General features: G+C 45.9%; 1 protein-coding gene and 2 pseudogenes across 1 annotated transcript in view; 2 read left to right on the top strand and 1 right to left on the bottom strand.

Annotated features, from left to right (window-relative positions):
• LOC149440951 (protein diaphanous homolog 2-like) overlaps positions 1 to 17,709 on the bottom strand; it is a gene marked incomplete at its 5' end in the record, with an annotated part of 377,750 nt that overhangs the window by 147,611 nt on the left and 212,430 nt on the right. The gene's annotated exons all lie outside the window — the stretch shown is intronic.
• On the top strand, positions 7,602 to 7,717 carry LOC149440953 (U2 spliceosomal RNA; annotated as a pseudogene).
• On the top strand, positions 16,434 to 16,535 carry LOC149440952 (U2 spliceosomal RNA; annotated as a pseudogene).

Below are 17,709 nucleotides of genomic sequence, written 5' to 3'. Positions count from 1 at the left end.
TCCGCAGTCTCTGGTCATCTCCTGTACTGTCTGCAGTTTCTGGTCATCTCCTGTACTGTCCGCAGTCTCTGGTCATCTCCTGTACTGTGTCCGCAGTCTCTGGTCATCTCCTGTACTTTGTCCGCAGTCTCTGGTCATCTCCTGTACTGTGTCCGCAGTCTCTGGTCATCTCCTGTACTGTGTCCGCAGTCTCTGGTCATCTCCTGTACTGTGTCTGCAGTCTCTGGTCATCTCCTGTACTATGTCCATAGTCTCTGGTCATTTCTTGTACTATGTCCGCAGTCTCTGGTCATCTCCTGTACTATGTCCGCAGTCTCTGGTCATCTCCTGTACTATGTTTGTAGTCTCTGGTCATTTCCTGTACTGTGTCCGCAGTCTCTGGTCATTTCCTGTACTATGTCCGCAGTCTCTGGTCCATCCCCTGTACTATGTCCGCAGTCTCTGGTCATCTCCTGTACTGTGTCCGCAGTCCCTGGTCATCTCCTGTACTATGTCCGCAGTCTCTGGTCATCTCCTGTACTGTCCACAGTCTCTGGTCATCCCCTTTACTATGTCTGCAGTCTCTGGTCATCCCCTGTACTGTGTCCGCAGTCTCTGGTCATCCCCTGTACTGTGTCCGCAGTCTCTGGTCATCTCCTGTACTGTGTATGCAGTCTCTGGTCATCTCCTGTACTATTTCTGCAGTCTCTGGTCATCTCCTGTACTATGTCTGTAGTCCTGGTTCAGAATATCTCTAAAACCTAGGTGCATCTTACGGAGCGAAAAATACGGTATATAGAGAGTAAATCTCCTCAGAGGGAAGCTATATAAACCCAACAGAGGTTCTAATCCTTCTATTCTCCATCTAAAATGCTCATCTAGTTGCACTTTATTGCGTTTTAGCAAAATTCATAACCAGCAATGTCAAGGGTATCTTTTCTACATTACCATATACCAAGGCTGTATCGAAAGTAATGCAAAAGTGGGCATAATTTTTTTTATTATTTACAAAGGTCGTTCAAATTTTACATGTTGGTAGCATAACTCTTCTTCTATAGTAACTCTTCTTCATCTTTTTCAACGCAGGAAAATAATGGATTCCAAGAAGAAGCAATGTGTCATTAACCTTTTGCCGACCGCGCATAGCCGAATGACGGCTTCACCGCGGCCGGCCAGTTCTGGGTGGACGTCATATGACGTCCTCCCAGAACGCGCTCTCCTGCGCGCCCCAGGGGGTGCGCACCCGGCGATCTCCGTGATCGCTGTGTCCTACGGACACAGCTGATCACGTGATGTGGTAAAAGGCCAATCACAGTGGCCTTTTACCACCTGATCAGCGGTGTCCAATGACACGCTGATCAGAGGGAAATGCAAGTGCCGGTTCTCAGCTGCACTTTCCTCACACTGTCAGATCGTGAGGAAAGTACTGCCGAGAACCGACAGTTGTCAGAGCGGGGATCGGCACCGATCATCAGGGCACTGATGATCAGTGCCCTGATGATCGGTGCCCAGCAGTGTCACCCGCAAGTTCCGCCCAGCAGTGCGCCCACTAGCTCCGCCCACCCGTGCCCAGCAGTGCACCCACCTGTGCCCAGCAGTGCACCCACCTGTGCCACTCTGCAGTGCCACCTACCTGTGCCCAGAAGTACCACCTACATGTGCCCAGCAGTGCCACCCACCTGTGCCCACCAGTGCCACCCACCTGTGCCCACCCACCAGTGCTGCCCACCAGTGCCACCCACCAGTGCAGCCCAGCAGTGCTGCCAGTCAGTGCCACCAGTCAGTGCCCAGGGGTTGTGCCAGTCAGTGCCGCCAGTCAGTGCCCAGCAGTGATGCCAGTCAGTGCCGTCTATCAGTACCCATCATCAGTGTCACCTATCAGTGCCGCCTATCAGTGCTGCATATTAGTGCCGCCTATCCGTGACACCTCATTAGTTCTGCCTATCAGTGCCCTTTAGTGCTGCCTATCAGTGCCCATCAGTGCCGCCTATCAGTGCCCATCAGTGCTGCCTCATCAACGCACATCAGTGAAGGAGAAAAAATGCCTGTTTGAAAAATTTAATAATAGAAACAAAGAAACTTTTTTTTTTTTTCACATTTTTTGCACTTTTTTATTTATAGCGCAAAAAGTAAAGTGCCCAGCGGGGAGTACCGCCAAAAGAAAGCTCTATTTGTGAGGAAAAAATGATCAAAATTTCATATGGGTACAATGTTGCATGACCGCGCAATTGTCAATCAAAGTGCGGCAGCGCTGAAAGCTGAAAATTGGCCTGGTAAGGAAGGGGGTATAAGTGCCCGGTAGGCAAGTGGTTAATGAGCTCTTGAGAAGAACGGGTGCAGGCTGTCCAGCGTCTACAAAAGACTACAGAATGTTTACGAAGATGACCCCATTGACAAGAGTCACCAATGACAAGACATTGCTCTCATCAATGGTGTTATCTCTGTAAACATTCTATAGCCATCTGTGGATGTCAGACAACCTGCACCCTCCTTCATCAAGAACTCAATGCCAGTACACTGCTTATGCTTGGAATCCATTATTTACCTGTAATAAAAAAAAAAGAAGAGTTACTATAGAGGAAGAGTTACTATAGAGGAAGATTTACCATAGAGGAAGAGTTACCATAGAGGAAGAGTTACCATAGAGGAAGAGTTACCATAGAGGAAGAGTTACCACAGAGGAAGAGTTACCACAGAGGAAGAGTTACCACAGGGGAAGAGTTACCATAGGGGAAGAGTTACCATAGGGGAAGAGTTGCCATAGAGGAAGAGTTGCCATAGAGGAAGAGTTACCATAGAGGAAGAGTTACCATAGAGGAAGAGTTACCATAGGGGAAGAGTTGCCATAGGGGAAGAGTTACCACAGAGGAAGAGTTACCACAGAGGAAGAGTTACCACAGAGGAAGAGTTACCACAGAGGAAGAGTTACCACAGAGGAAGAGTTACCACAGAGGAAGAGTTACCACAGAGGAAGAGTTACCACAGAGGAAGAGTTACCACAGAGGAAGAGTTACCATAGAGGAAGAGTTACCACAGAGGAAGAGTTACCACAGAGGAAGAGTTACCATAGAGGAAGAGTTACCATAGAGGAAGAGTTACCATAGAGGAAGAGTTACCATAGAGGAAGAGTTACCATAGAGGAAGAGTTTCTCTACCAACATGTAAAATTTGAGCGACTTGTGTACGTTAGTAACGTTATGCCCACTTTTGCATTACTTTTGGTACATTCCTCATAGTATAACCCCAACCTATAGGCCCCAGTCTTTTCAATTATCATTTGTACCATCAAGTTTTGTTCTGACAGGGATGACATTTCAAATCTATAATTTAGAAGTGGAGTTTCCAGTAAAACAAAACTTTTTTTCTCAGTTTTCTCCCACGTTGAGTCTGTACAGACAGCGCGGACATGAATAAATATAGATGTGTACCTTCTCGGAGAGTTGAATAACCCGCATGCATTCAGCTTTCCCTTTTATTTCCTGTATTTAAACAATCTTGAGTGCTTTCTGTCGGATAATAGAGGATTTGTCCAGACACAATTTGCTAAAAACACAACGGCACTCAATGTTACTCTGTTAAAAGGCAAAAAAAAAAAAAGACAAGATTTCTTCTCAGGCGAGCCACCCTGGTGACAGCCCAGGCTCAGACCACATTACAAGACGTCTGCACATGGTGAAAGGTTCGACCTAAGAGTGCTAATCAGCAGGGAGACGGCAATGTCAAAACGTATTCGTCCCTACATTGGAGGAAACTCAATATGACACCTGAATACTAAAAATACGACAGCTTTTGCAGCGTTAGCGTGGAACTCCAACATTTTGTCTCTCTTTTTTGCCTTGTTCTTTTTCGGCATTTTTGCTCAGGGTCTTTCCCAAACTGGTGAAAGAAAGCTAGATCAATCAAAATGGATGATGCCTATATTAGTTACACCAGTGTCTCCAGGGGCGGACTGACCATTTGGAAACTCGGGCACTGCCCTAGGGCCCGGGGTCAGTAGGGGGCCCCATGAGATGCCCCTGGTACCTTTTTCATAGGCTTTTTTGAGTTTGGGCAAGGACACAGGGGCCCCATGATCCCTTATTGCCCAGGGGCCCCATGAGTTGTCAGTCCGCCCCTGAGTGTCTCTAAACTGGGGTGCTGCTTGGGTTCCTCTAGGGTGCCGCAAGCACATGATCCAGTTTTCTCTGGATCAATGTCACAAGTTGCCATGGTGCAGGCTGATTGTCCCCCAGCACCATAATAACCAATAATTCTCCAGGGCCTGGACACACAAGGCCATTGGCTGCTAGGGTGTTAGTCGCCAGCCTGCCTGTCCCATGACAATGCATGACACTGATTCAGGGCAGGCGGTATGCAGGACAAACAAATGGCAACTACCCCAATCCATAATTGGCCTTTGCAGCAAGGAGCACATGGAAGGGCGATGCAAGTCAAAAAACTAAAAAGAAAAATTCCCAGCTCAACTTACCGACCAGCCTGAAAGCACCCAAATTGTCTTGTCTAACAGTTTGCATTAAAAACAGGGGTTTACATGCGTAAGCTGCAGAGCCTCTTCATGGCACCCCATTATTTTCTGCAGTCCTAACTCTATATTTTTGAGAGCCTCTATAGTAGAAGCATATGTATAATAAAGGATAGACTAAGGGCAGGTTAGCCTGGAGGGAGCCCACTCCTCCTTAAAGGCACAGGGGCACACTGGACACCCATCATATAACACAGCAGCAGCTACGGTGTCCAGTGCACCAGGCGGCATGCAGATATCAGTCTCAGCATTCAGTAGAGGATGGAAGTCCACCACTTCCAGACCTGCTCCATCTCCCACCCTTTCCCCTGCTCTTGGAGGCAACAGGTAGGGCTGAGAAGGGAACTTTATGACTGACATGGCTCTGTATTTAGGGAAACCTGATGTGAGTAGAGGACTCTGTGTTAGGGGAAATTCTGATGTAATGGGGGGAACCAGGGGCGGACTGACAACTCATGGGGCCCCCGGGCAATAGGGGATCATGAGGCTCCTGTGTCCTTGCCCAAACTCAAAAAAGCCTATGAAAAAGGTACCAGGGGCATCTCATGGGGCCCCCTACTGACCCCGGGCCCTAAGGCAGTGCCCGAGTTTCCAAATAGTCAGTCCGCCCCTGGGGGGAACCTTTGATGTGAAGGGCCTGAGGTGCCTCAAGATTGTGCATACTTTCAGAGCATATGTGTCGAACACAAGGTACATGGGCCAAATCCCACCTGTCAGGACACTTCATGCGTCCCTTGCACCTCTCCTGCAACTGTAGTACACCCTCATCTCTGCGCACACCTTGTCCAAGCAGTCAGCAGCAGAGAAAGACAGAACTCCTCCAACAGATCCTTCACTTACCTGTGCAGTCATGAAGAGGCTTGTCTCTCCGCCCCCGCCACAGCAGTCAGCAGCAGAGAGGAGGACAGAACTCCTCCTACAGATCCTGCACTTATCTGTGCAGTCATGAAGAGGCTTGTCTCTCCGCCCCCGCCTCAGCAGCCAGCAGCAGAGAGGACAGAACTCCTCCTACAGATCATTTGCGTCTCTGTGCAGCCGCAGCACCCCCTCTTCTCTGCCTCCCCTGGTCTCACTGACTCCTGACTCCAGCCCTTCTCTGGTCCTCCTCCAGACCCTGCACTTTCTCACTTTCTGCTTCCCCCAGCTTCTTACTTGATGTAAGGGGGCATGGGATGCTCTGGACATCTAGCCTTACAGATACAACCGGCCCTTTGACGGCAGCCATAATACTGATGCAGCCCGCAATGAAACTGAGTTTGACACCCGTTTTCAGAGGTGCTGTGGCTGAAAAAAGCTGAGTTACATGCATAATAAGCTCAGCACTTAAATTTGTCATAGAAGCAGAGAGTATATACTTACCTCTATTGCTCGACAACAAAAATCGACAAAAAATAGAAAGTGCAGCGCTATAAAAGAAATAAACTGTCCTTTTAACAGGTAAAGTGAATGACTAACAATAAATGTCCAATGCAGCAGTATCAAATGAGATGAATGGTTCAAAGGAAAACTTCAAACAACTCTGATGTCATCCAATATCCCAATACGAAGGAATAGGTAGATTGCCCACTTACCAGAAGCGAATCTTAATGCGCATGTAAAGGTCACATGTAGCCGGGGTTCTGTATGGATACTGTCTGGAAATACACTGGTGGTCCCTCACTGGCATGGGGATACCGGTCTGGTCAAATCACACTGCTCCTCAGATCTGCACACAGAAGCCTGAAAAGTTGGGGCAGTATGAATCAAAGGGTGGCCGCCGGACCTCCTGATCCGACGGCGTGACATCAAGGCGTGCGAGGGCTCCTCCTAGACGCGTTTCGTGTCAATACACGTCTCCAGTAGGGGTGATGCCTCTATTGCTGCCTGTGCCAACGAACACCCATTCTGTTCCTGAGAAATGGCCTGCCAAAGTTTCCAGGGAAACAGACATTTCTGGGAGTGTTGATCTCCATGGTCTACTACACTGGCTCCTCTTGCTGACCTCCACATCACTACTGTATCCTGCAATAAGAGGTCAGAGAAAGGAAGCAGTGAGAGGTGTGGGGGACCTCAGAGAAAATGGCACCCCTCGAAGTATTGGCTGCCCAGTAAACACTTGGCGACCATTTCTCAGTAAAGGAGCGAGGTCTAGCGGCATGGGCAGTAGGAGAGGTGAGTGTATACTCTTCTTGTTTCTGAGTACAGCTTGCTTTTTGCATGTTTTATATAGCAAAATTATTACTTTAAGGTAGTTTTGTCTAGTTTTTGACTCAAGTCATAAATGGGGGGGGGGGGGATAAGGATGACTTACTGCTTGCCCATAAGGGGATTGGTTTCTATCCTTGATCCACATTACAGCTGGCAATGTGTCTCCTCTTCTTCCAGTACCATGTAGTTGGAAGCAATTCATAGTACACAGCACTCAACAGCTTCAATCAGACATAGAGACAGACCTAAGCCCTTCCAGGTCAACCTAACTGCTGACTTTACCGCTGATACAGGAATTACCTACTTGTTTTCCAGTCTCAGCTCTTGAAGAGACTTGGAGTGATGTTCTCCCTTAGTCAATTCTGAAGACACAAGCACCGATCATCTCATGCCACTTACAGACTTCCAGAAAGATCGGAACCAACACCCCCAAGCAGTACCTTAGGAAAGGGCCAAAGCCTGATCACTCAGTACTCCTCCTGGACCATATCCTGTAGGACATACTAGCACATTTCAGCTGGACACTTGTGTTTTACCTCATCTTCAGCCCCCCATTATAGGTAGAATCATACTTGGCTGCCCAAATTAAAACATTTACTATGCAAAATATCTTCAATTTGAACAAGGATGTGTCTCCAACATTAAATGTTTCTCCAAATGTTTCATTAACAAAATGCTACTTACTTTGAAAAAATGCTCCACTCACCCCGCCTCAAGCAAGGGGTAGCCTCGCTCTTAAAATCCATAACACTCACTTTTTTGGGGCAGCATAATTCCTTTACAAAAAGAGTTTCTCCTCAACATGAACCTCTACTTTGCAGCAACCACCCTAGAACTTTCCCATACCTCCTATATACTGTATATACACTCACTGGCCGCTTTATTAGGTACACCTGTTCAATTGCTTGGTTCAATCGCTTCTCGGCCTTTTGGCTAAGATCAAGTGTAGTATCTGTTCTTATCAGTGTCCAGTGGGGGTGCTCCCGACCATTCTAGCTTTGCGGGGATGGTTGTTGTATAGTACCCTCACTGGTATGATGGGGGTCCGGAAGGCTGAACCGGAGGGACAGAAACCAGGGAGCGCCATGATGAGCTCTGGGGCCTTGGGAGTAATTCCTCTGGTGAAGCTGGAAAGACCCAGTACCTCCTGATTCGGACGGATCTACCTTGGTCTGGCCTGGGGCTGGGGACGCAAAAAGTCCGCAAACTCAGTGCCCCCTGGGGAAGACGCTCTCAGGGGTGTCACTAGTAACACTTGGGTGTGGGACCCCACGGTGTGAAAATGACACATGGCCACTGTTTTTCACTTCTTTTTGCACAGCGCCCTAAGGACCAGGTCTTTTGGCTAAGTCCGGGGCAATTTTTGCTACAGGCCTCAGGGCCTGGTCTGTGCACTATTTGGCACGGTACCACTTTTTTATTTTCTATTTATTTATTTATTTAATTTATTTAATTTAACCACTCCCACGTCTTGTCACTTTTTCTGTTCTTATGTGTGTGTTTTTCACGGATGGAGGGTGTGGGTCCTTGGGCCTTACCTGAAGTCTAGGGGGAGGATGTGTGGTCCTACGGTTCCTTCCTCCCCTGATCCCTAGGGGGTTTTCTCTTCGGGAGAACCCCCTTGCCTAGTACTGGATGTCCGGCTTCGGCTGGGCATAAGGAACAGTGGTCCACCAGGCCTTTTGACCAGGAGGACCAAATGGGAACCTTGTCCCTGTCAGGAGCTTCGTGCCCCGGGGGATCGGGTGAACGGTCCAACCCTTTCGGGGGTAGGACAAACACACCCCTAAGTGCACTTTTTTGTGTGGTGTTTTGCACTTGCACATTTTTTGTGAACACTTACGGGTTTTTTCGTTATAGTTGCACGTTTGCGGACTTAAAAAAAAAAAAAAAAAACCTGTTCAATTGCTTGGTAACACAAATTGCTAATCAGTCAATCACATGGCTTCCCCTTTCTTCCCCATTCTGATGCTCGGTTTGAACTTCAACAAGTCGTCTTCACCACATCTAGATGCCTAAATGCAGTGAGTTGCTGCCATATGATTGGCTGATTAGCAATTTGTGTTACCGAGCAGTTGAACAGGTGTACCTAATAAAGTGGACGGTGAGTGTATATCCCAATGAGGGATGAGCTTGGGTTTGGTCCGCACCCAAAAAGCAACTGTCCATTCCTATGGGTAGCGGCTTCCCCACTCATCTGCTACACATACACAATAGGGCGAGAATGTTTGACACACCTGACCTCGTATGGCCATATTAGGTCAACTAGCCTACTTAGTGACAAAAGCACTTTCATGGTAACAACATGGGTGAGGCCATCCTTTAAACAGTCCTTAAACAAAAATAGAAAGTGTTAGGAAGTTCAAAATGTTGCCAATGTACAGAAGAGGACTAGAGAGGAAATCATGTTTTGGTGACAATGGTCTAAGACAGGGGTCTCCAAACTGTCTAAGCAAAGGGCCAGATTACTGTCCTTCAGACTTTTGTTGGAAGTAGAAAATGACCCAGCATCAGTGGTAGTGAAAAAATCCTCAGGCTTGGTGATCAGTAAAAGTAAAAAAATTACAAAGCACATGTGGTTAGTAGGAGGAGGAATAGTGCCCCATTGTTGGTATTGGCGGGAGGAATTGGTGCCAGTGGAAGAAATAGTGCCCTATTGTATGTGTCATTGGAAAGAATAGTGGTTTATTGTTGGTTTCTGTGGAAAAACAGTGCCCCACTGTTGGTGTCAGTAGAGTAGAGGTTGCCTCAACCTTGTTGACAGTGGGAGGAATAGGTATCAGTGGAAGGAATAGTGACCCATCATTGGTGTCAGTGGGAGGAATAGTGCCCCATCATTGGTATCAGTGGGAGGAATAGTGCCCCATCATTGGTGTCAGTGGGAGGAATAATGCCCCATCATTGATGTCACTGGAAGGAATAGTGCCCCATCATTGGTATCAGTGGGAGGAATAGTGTCCCATCATTGGTATCAGTGGGAGGAATAGTGCCCCATCATTGGTATCAGCGGGAGGAATAGTACTTCATCATTGGTATCAGTGGGAGGAATAGTGCCCTATCATTGGTGTCAGTGGGAGGAATAGTGCCCCATCATTGGTATCAGTGGGAGGAATAGTGCCCTATCATTGGTATCAGTGGGAGGAATAGTGCCCCATCATTGGTATCAGTGGGAGGAATAGTGCCCTATCATTGGTATCAGTGGGAGGAATAGTGACCCATCATTGGTATCAGTGGGAAGAATAGTGACCCATCATTTGTGTCAGTGGAAGGAATTGTTCCCCATCATTGGTATCAGTGAGAGGAATATTGACCCATCATTGGTATCAGTGGGAGGAATAGTGACCCATCATTGGTGTCAGTGGGAGGAATAGTGACCCATCATTGGTATCAGTGGGAGGAATAGTGACCCATCATTGGTGTCAGTGGGAGGAATTGTGCCCCATCATTGGTATCAGTGGGAGGAATAGTGACCAATCATTGATATCAGTGGAAGGAATAGTGACCCATCATTGCTGTCAGTGGGAGGAATAGTGTCCCATCATTGGTATCAGTGGGAGGAATAGTGCCCCATCATTGGTGTCAGTGGGAGGAATAGTGCTCCATCATTGGTATCAGTGGGAGTAATAGTGCCCCATCATTGGTATCAGTGGGAGGAATAGTGCCCCATCATTGGTATCAGTGGGAGGAATAGTGCCCCATCATTGGTATCAGTGGGAGGAATAGTGCTTCATCATTGGTGTCAATGAGAGGAATAATGCCCCATCATTGGTATCAGTGAGAGGAATAGTGACCCATCATTGGTATCAGTGGGAGGAATAGTGACCCATCATTGGTGTCAGTGGAAGGAATTGTGCTCCATCATTGGTATCAGTGGGAGGAATAGTGACCCATCATTGCTGTCAGTGGGAGGAATAGTGCCCCATCATTGGTATCAGTGGGAGGAATAGTGCCCCATCATTGGTGTCAGTGGGAAGAATAGTGCCCCATCATTGGTATCAGTGGGAGGAATAGTGCTTTGTATCAGTGGGAGGAATAGTGACCCAAGGGCCGATAAAAGCAAGTAGGGGGCCACATCCAGCTCGCGGGCTGCAGTTTGGAGACCACTGTTCTAAGAGAGATTTCCTCTTCCTTTCTGCCTGTGTCTATGGGACAAGATATGAAGGCAACTCTCCCCCAGAAAATAAACCCACTAGGATTTTTTACCCTCTCTCTGCTCTATCCAAAAAAAAAAAAAAGGCTTTATATGTACTTTAAAGGAAACATGCTAGGAAAATACATAGACTGCCATTACTTAGCTTTCCTTTTGAAATGTTCTTCAACTTTTTTTCAAAATGTTAATCTAAAGGCTTTAAAACTTTCAGAGTCATCGACCCAGAACCAGTACACACAGATCAGGAGTTTGGAATCCCCTCTGACTTTGTTAAGTGAAGGCCCGTTTCGGGTCAGTGACTCAACGTATTGAAACCAGGAGACAGCAAGCCAACTTGCACTGTCAAAGGGAAGTCAACAATGAAAAAATATAAGGTATACCTAAAGTCAAGATTTTTTTTCTTTTCTAGTTTTGGATAGACTGGGTAAGTGTTCAAACACATGTATTTTTTTTTTATGTTTGTGTCCTGTTGAGAATTCCCTTTACTTTCTGTCCTGGAGACACAAAAAGATTATTATTATTATACAGGATTTATATGGCGCCAACAGTTTGCTCAGCACTTTACAATATAAGATATAGAGGTATCCAGAATCCAGTACATAGCAAATCAAGGATTCCCTTTTCTGGGGGCTCCTCTGCATTTAAAAAATCATTAGTGAAAAACACCCCCCTCCCCCCCCCAAAAAAAAAAAAAATCACTAATGAAAAAAAAAAAGCAGTTCTTTGAATTTTTGATATAATGACTACTTACAAATAATAATTCAATAACAATAAAACATTAAAATTTATTTTAAAAAGCCAAAAGTTTTTTTTTCAGGTTTAGAGTAGGAAATGTTTTTTTTATGCGAATGTCCATTGGGAAAAAAAACCCTTAACATCCAGTCCTATAGACAGTGAGAGAAATCTCTCCAAAGTGCGGGAAATAAATCTGTAATTATTCAGTATGTTCTGATGGTATGAAGTGCTATCATCTTTTTACATTTCCACCCATGAGATTTCCCCACTATATATACGCAGCACTTTACATATATATTGTACATTCACATCAGTCTCTAACCCTCAAGGGGTGTACAATCTAAGGTCCCTAACTCACATTCATACATACACATACTAGGGACAATTTAGACAGGAGCCAATTCACCTACCAGCATGTCTTTGGAGTGTGGGAGGAAACCCACGCACAGGCACAGGGACAACATGCAAACTCCAGGCAGGAGGTGCTGTGGCTGGGATATATATACAGTGGGGATCGAAAGTTTGGGCATCAATCAGATGCTGGCACCACCATCTTGACTAAGGGAAACTGGTGGTGAAGTGCGCTGCGTTTTGTGAGTGGGCAGCAATCCTCTGGGACTTTGGAGGGTTGTGGGGGGTGCCGAACATCTGGCTCAGTTCAGAAGTTGGAGCTGGTAACTGTCAAAACCAGGTACCCGCTCCCCTCTTTAAAAAGGAGCCAAATTTGGCAGCAGAGGGGGGGAGAGGAGACAGAAAAGCAGAGCTTACACTTTTGGGTGGAACTCCGCTTTAACTAATCTCTACTTAAAGTGCAACTCCAAAGAAAAAAAAAAAACGAACACACAAAAAGAAAAAAAAAACAATCTATGTGCATTACATCTATTAGATTCCTTTTTGTTTCTGTTCTTAAGAAAAAAGTGGTTTGTTCAACTATATCCATTTCAGACTGAATCCAGGAGCGTCTATGTTCATTATAAACTTCTATACTACTATTACACTGAGCCCTCTAAAATGATTGAAGAATCAGCTCAGGGTGAGGATACTGCAGGATCCCTGGGTAGGTAGGTGCCCTACAACTACTATTACTGACTTTTAACCACTTCCCACCCAGCCTATAGTAATATGACGGTCGGGCGAGCCTCACGTCCTTCCTTCCCGGATCGCGCACACGGCTGATGACAGATCTGTGTAGCGGCAAGATGAGTCCCCCCATGAAGATGTGTCTCTCGGACGCATCTGTGCATGTCACAGTTATTATTATTATTTCAGGTACTTCTATAGCGCCATCAATTTACGCAGCGCTTTACATATATATTGTACATTCACATTAGTCCCTAACCCTCAAGGGGCGTACAATCTAAGGTCCCTAACTCACATTTATACATACACATACTAGGGACAATTTAGACAGGAGCCAATTCACCTACCAGTCTTTGGAGTGAGGGAGGAAACCGGAGTACCCGGAGGAAACCCACGCAGGCACAGGGAGAACATGCAAACTCCAGACAGGTGGTGTTGTTGTTGGGATTTGAACCGGCGACCCTAGTACTGCCAGGTGGAAGCGCTAACCACTTAGCCACTGTGCTGCCCAGTTTCACTCACGATCAATTGATTACTTCTATCCATCTTGCGGGAGCGAGCGTCGGCTATTGATCCGCAGGATCAGGTTGAGCGGTGCGTGTACTCAGCGGTGCAGCCTAAAAGGGTTTAATTGTGGTAGTTCTGTGCTATGGATGGTGATCGGCTACTTCTGCCGAAAACCGTTACATGCGCAGATGCGTCAGGGAGACACATCTTCATGGGGGGACTCATCTTGCTGCTACACCGGCCCCGTTGCCGGTACCATGTGACCTGTTGTGACCAATCACAGCAGGTCACTTGACAGTTGTATACAATGGATGGCTTCCTTTCATGCCATCCATTGTATACAAATGTGTCTAGCCGTGAATGGTCACAGTGATCACATGCACAGGTTGGGCCAATCACATCCTGTGTCATGTGATTAGCTATGGCCAATCACAGCTAATCACAACAAAAAAACCTGAATGAATCGATTTCATTCAGTTAAATGCTTGTTTATAGCAAAGAATTTCTTTGCTATAAGCAATCAAATTGTGTAAAAACAAAGCAAAACAAAAAAAAAACTGATCACTTCCCCAAAGTAGTACAATGTTACTATGGCAACTTTAGACTACTTTGGGCATAGTGGAATATGAAAAAAAATATTAAAAAATAGAAAAAATAATTGAAAAAAAATTATCACATTTTTTTTTCATACTGTCATTTGGGGGATATCTGTAATGTTCTGACATTTGGGGGATATCTGTACTGTCCTGACATTTGGGGGATGTCTGTACTGTTCTGACATTTGGGGGATATCTGTACTGTTCTGACATTTGGGGGATATCTGTACTGTTCTGACATTTGGGGGATATCTGTACTGTTCTGACATTTGGGGGATATCTGTCCTGACATTTGGGGGATATCTGTCCTGACATTTGGGGGATATCTGTACTGTTCTGACATTTGGGGGATATCTGTACTGTTCTGACATTTGGGGGATATCTGTACTGTTCTGACATTTGGGGGATATCTGTACTGTCCTGACATTTGGGGGATATCTGTACTGTTCTGACATTTGGGGGATATCTGTCCTGACATTTGGGGGATATCTGTGCTGTCCTGACATTTGGGGGATATCTGTCCTGACATTTGGGGGATATCTGTCCTGACATTTGGGGGATATCTGTACTGTCCTGACATTTGGGGGATATCTGTACTGTTCTGACATTTGGGGGATATCTGTACTGTCCTGACATTTGGGGGATATCTGTACTGTCCTGACATTTGGGGGATATCTGTACTGTTCTGACATTTGGGGGATATCTGTACTGTTCTGACATTCTTGGACCTCAAGAAATTACATTGGCCGTCAGTACTTCAGGAGTGATCAATTTTCAGATATATACCATAGTTTGTGAACTCTATAACTTTCCTACAAACTAAATAATAAATACTGATTTGAGGTATTTTCACCAAAGACATGTAGCAGAATACATCTCGGCCTAAATTTATGAAGAACAATTATTTATTTGCAAACTTTTATAACAGAAACAAAGAAAAACGTGTTTTTTTTTCAAAATTGTTCTTATTTTTTTGTTAATTTAGCAAAAAATAAAAACCCCAGCGGTGATTAAATACCACTAAAAGAAAGCTCTAATTGTGTGAAGAAAATGATAAAAATTAAGTCTGGGTACAGTGTTGTATGACCGCGCAATTGTCATTCAAAGTGCGACAGCGCTGAAACTTGAAAATTGGCCTGGGCAGGAAGGGGGTAAAAGTGCCCGGTATGGAAGTGGTTAATTGTTTTTTTTTTTTTTTGGGGGGGGGGGGGTAGGGGGCCAGAACTCTGCTTTAATTTCAGTAGGATGTAGTCTTGTCCTCATTCCCCTCCTCAATACTTAAAGTACTTGTATTTGGAGTTGGTTCTTCCAGGTCTGATACTCAACCTGATTACCGTCAGCATATCCCACATCCATCTCCCGAATTGTCTTCTCTTGTATGGATTATGTTCAATTAAACCGTCTGATTAGATTTCCCCCCCCCGACGGTTAAATCTTTTTTTTTTTAAAGTTTGCTTCAGGAAACACAAAGTTCCTCGCCTATGATCACTCTCAGAGATAATTAGCGACTTACAAAAATAATAATAGAAAAAAAAAAACTTTTGTGGTTCATTAGGGGAATGGAAAAAAAAAAGTTGAAAAAAATAAATAATCAGTTCCCTATCCCCCGCGGTGCGCGCCGGGAAGGAGCTGCTACAGAAGAGACGCTTTAAATACCGTCGCACAGCTGAGTCGCGCCTCTGCAGCAGAGATTCATTTTTTTTTTTTCACCCTTTTAATTTATTACTTGTGTAGCAAAATAAGGAGCTGCGAGCCTGAAAACAGCTTTTATCACACTGCTTCCAGAAAAAGGTAATACGGACTTTATTTCAGGCGGGATGTGAGAATGCGGAATTATGGCGGGTTATAGATAATTAAAAGAATCCCGTTCTGTAATAAGGAAACATTCTAGAGGAATAAACTGGCTGCAAGAGCTCATTCTACCCAGCATGCACTGCAACTGTGCTGAAGTCAAAAATTCCTCTGAACTCCGTGATAAGTCAATATTGTCTGTGCCTTCTTGTCCTAGTGACACCATCACCCCCACCCCCCATTGTTTTTTGTCCTGGTGTCACAGCCACAGGAAGAAAAGGAAAATGTTCCCAAAGAAGTCACCTGGCAGTACTAGGGTTTTTGGTCCGAATCCCAACCATGGCGCCTCCTGCTTGGAGTTTGCATGTTCTCCCTGTGACTGTGTGGGTTTCCTCCGGGTACTTTGGTTTCCTTCTACACTCCAAAGACATGCTGGTAGGTGAATTGGATCCTGTCTAAAATTGTCCCTAGTATGTGTATGTATGAATGTGAGTTAGGGACCTTAGATTGTACGCCCCTTGAGGGTTAGGGATCTTAGATTGTACACCCCTTGTGGGTTAGGGACCTTAGATTGTACACCCCTTGAGGGTTAGGGACTGATGTGAACGTACAATATATATGTAAAGTGCTGCGTGAAATTGTATAAGTACCTGAAATAAATAAATAAGTCACAGACATAAAACATTGGCAGAAATTTAAATCTAACCTCCAGCCCTCTCTTCAACCGTGCTCAGTTGTACCGGATTGAAATGGCTTACTGTGATTTCACTGCACACTGTGAGCTTCTCACCATGTGCATTAGAAGCTGCAGCAAGTCAGATAGAGCTCCGCCTCATTTCCTGGCTGAAGAACATCCAGCATCATCTAGACCAGTGGTCTCCAAAGTGTCGCTTCTTGGCCTTTTGGCTAAGATCAAGTGTAGTATCTGTTCTTATCAGTGTCCAGTGGGGGTGCTACCGGCCATTCTGGCTGTTGTATAGTACCCTCACTGGTATGATGGGGGTCCGGAAGGCTGGACCGGAGGGACAGAAACCAGGGAGCGCCATGATTCGTTCTGGGGCCTTGGGAGTAATTCCTCTGGGAAAGCTGGAAAGACCCAGTACCTCCTGGTTTGGACGGATCTGCCTTGGTCTGGCCTGGGGCTGAGGACGCAAAAAGTCCGCAAACTCAGTGCCCCCTGGGGAAGACGCTCTCAGGGGTGCCACTAGTAACACCTGGGTGTGGGACCCCACAGTGTGAAAATGGCACATGGTCACTGTTTTTCACCTCTTTTTGCACAGCGCCCTAAGGACCAGGCCTTTTGGCTAAATCCAGGGCAATTTTTGCTACGGGCCTCAGGGCCTGGTCTGTGCACAATTTGGCATGGTACCACTTTTTTATTTTCTATTTATTTAATTTATTCACCTCCCACGTTTGTCATTTTTCTGATGCTTATGTGTGTGTTTTTCACGGATGGAGGGTGTGGGTCCTCGGGCCTACCCTGAAGTCTAGGGGGAGGATGTGTGGCTTTTTGGTTCCTTCCTCCCCTGATCCCTAGGGGGTTTTCTCTTCGGGAGAACCCCCTGACCTAGTACTGGATGTCCGGCTTCGGCTGGGCATAAGGAACGGTGGTCCACCAGGCCTTTTGGCCAGGAGGACCAAATGGGAACCTTGTCCCTGTCAGGAGCTTCGTGCCCCGGGGGATCAGGGTAACGGTTCAACCCCTTCGGGGGTAGGACAAACACACCCCTAAGTGCACTTTTTCGTGTGGTGTTCGCACTTGCACTTTTTTTGTGATCACTTACGGGTTTTTTCGTTGTAGTTTGCACGTTTGCGGACTTAATAAAAAAAAAAAAAAGAAAAAAAAAGTGGTCTTCAAAGTGTGGCCCGGGGGCCAGATTGTGCCCTTTGCTTGCTTTTTTCTGGCCCTTTGGGGCATTATTTCCCCACTGTCAGCAATAGTGAGGCATAGTTATTGCCACTGACATCAACAATGGGGCACTAGTCCTCTCATTGATAGCAACGATGGGACACAATGCCTCCTATAGATACCAGTGATGGTGCACTATTGCTCCCATCAAAACCAATGATGGGGCGCTATTCCTCCCACTGACACCAATGATGGGGCACTATTCTTCCCACTGACACCAATGATGGGGCACTATTCCTGCCACTGACACCAA

Source organism: Staurois parvus, unplaced genomic scaffold, assembly GCF_062004578.1.
Source record: "Staurois parvus isolate SC_StPar_1 unplaced genomic scaffold, SC_StPar_1.0 ptg001044l, whole genome shotgun sequence".
NCBI lineage: Eukaryota > Metazoa > Chordata > Amphibia > Anura > Ranidae > Staurois > Staurois parvus.
This window is presented reverse-complemented; position numbering and strand designations above follow the sequence as displayed.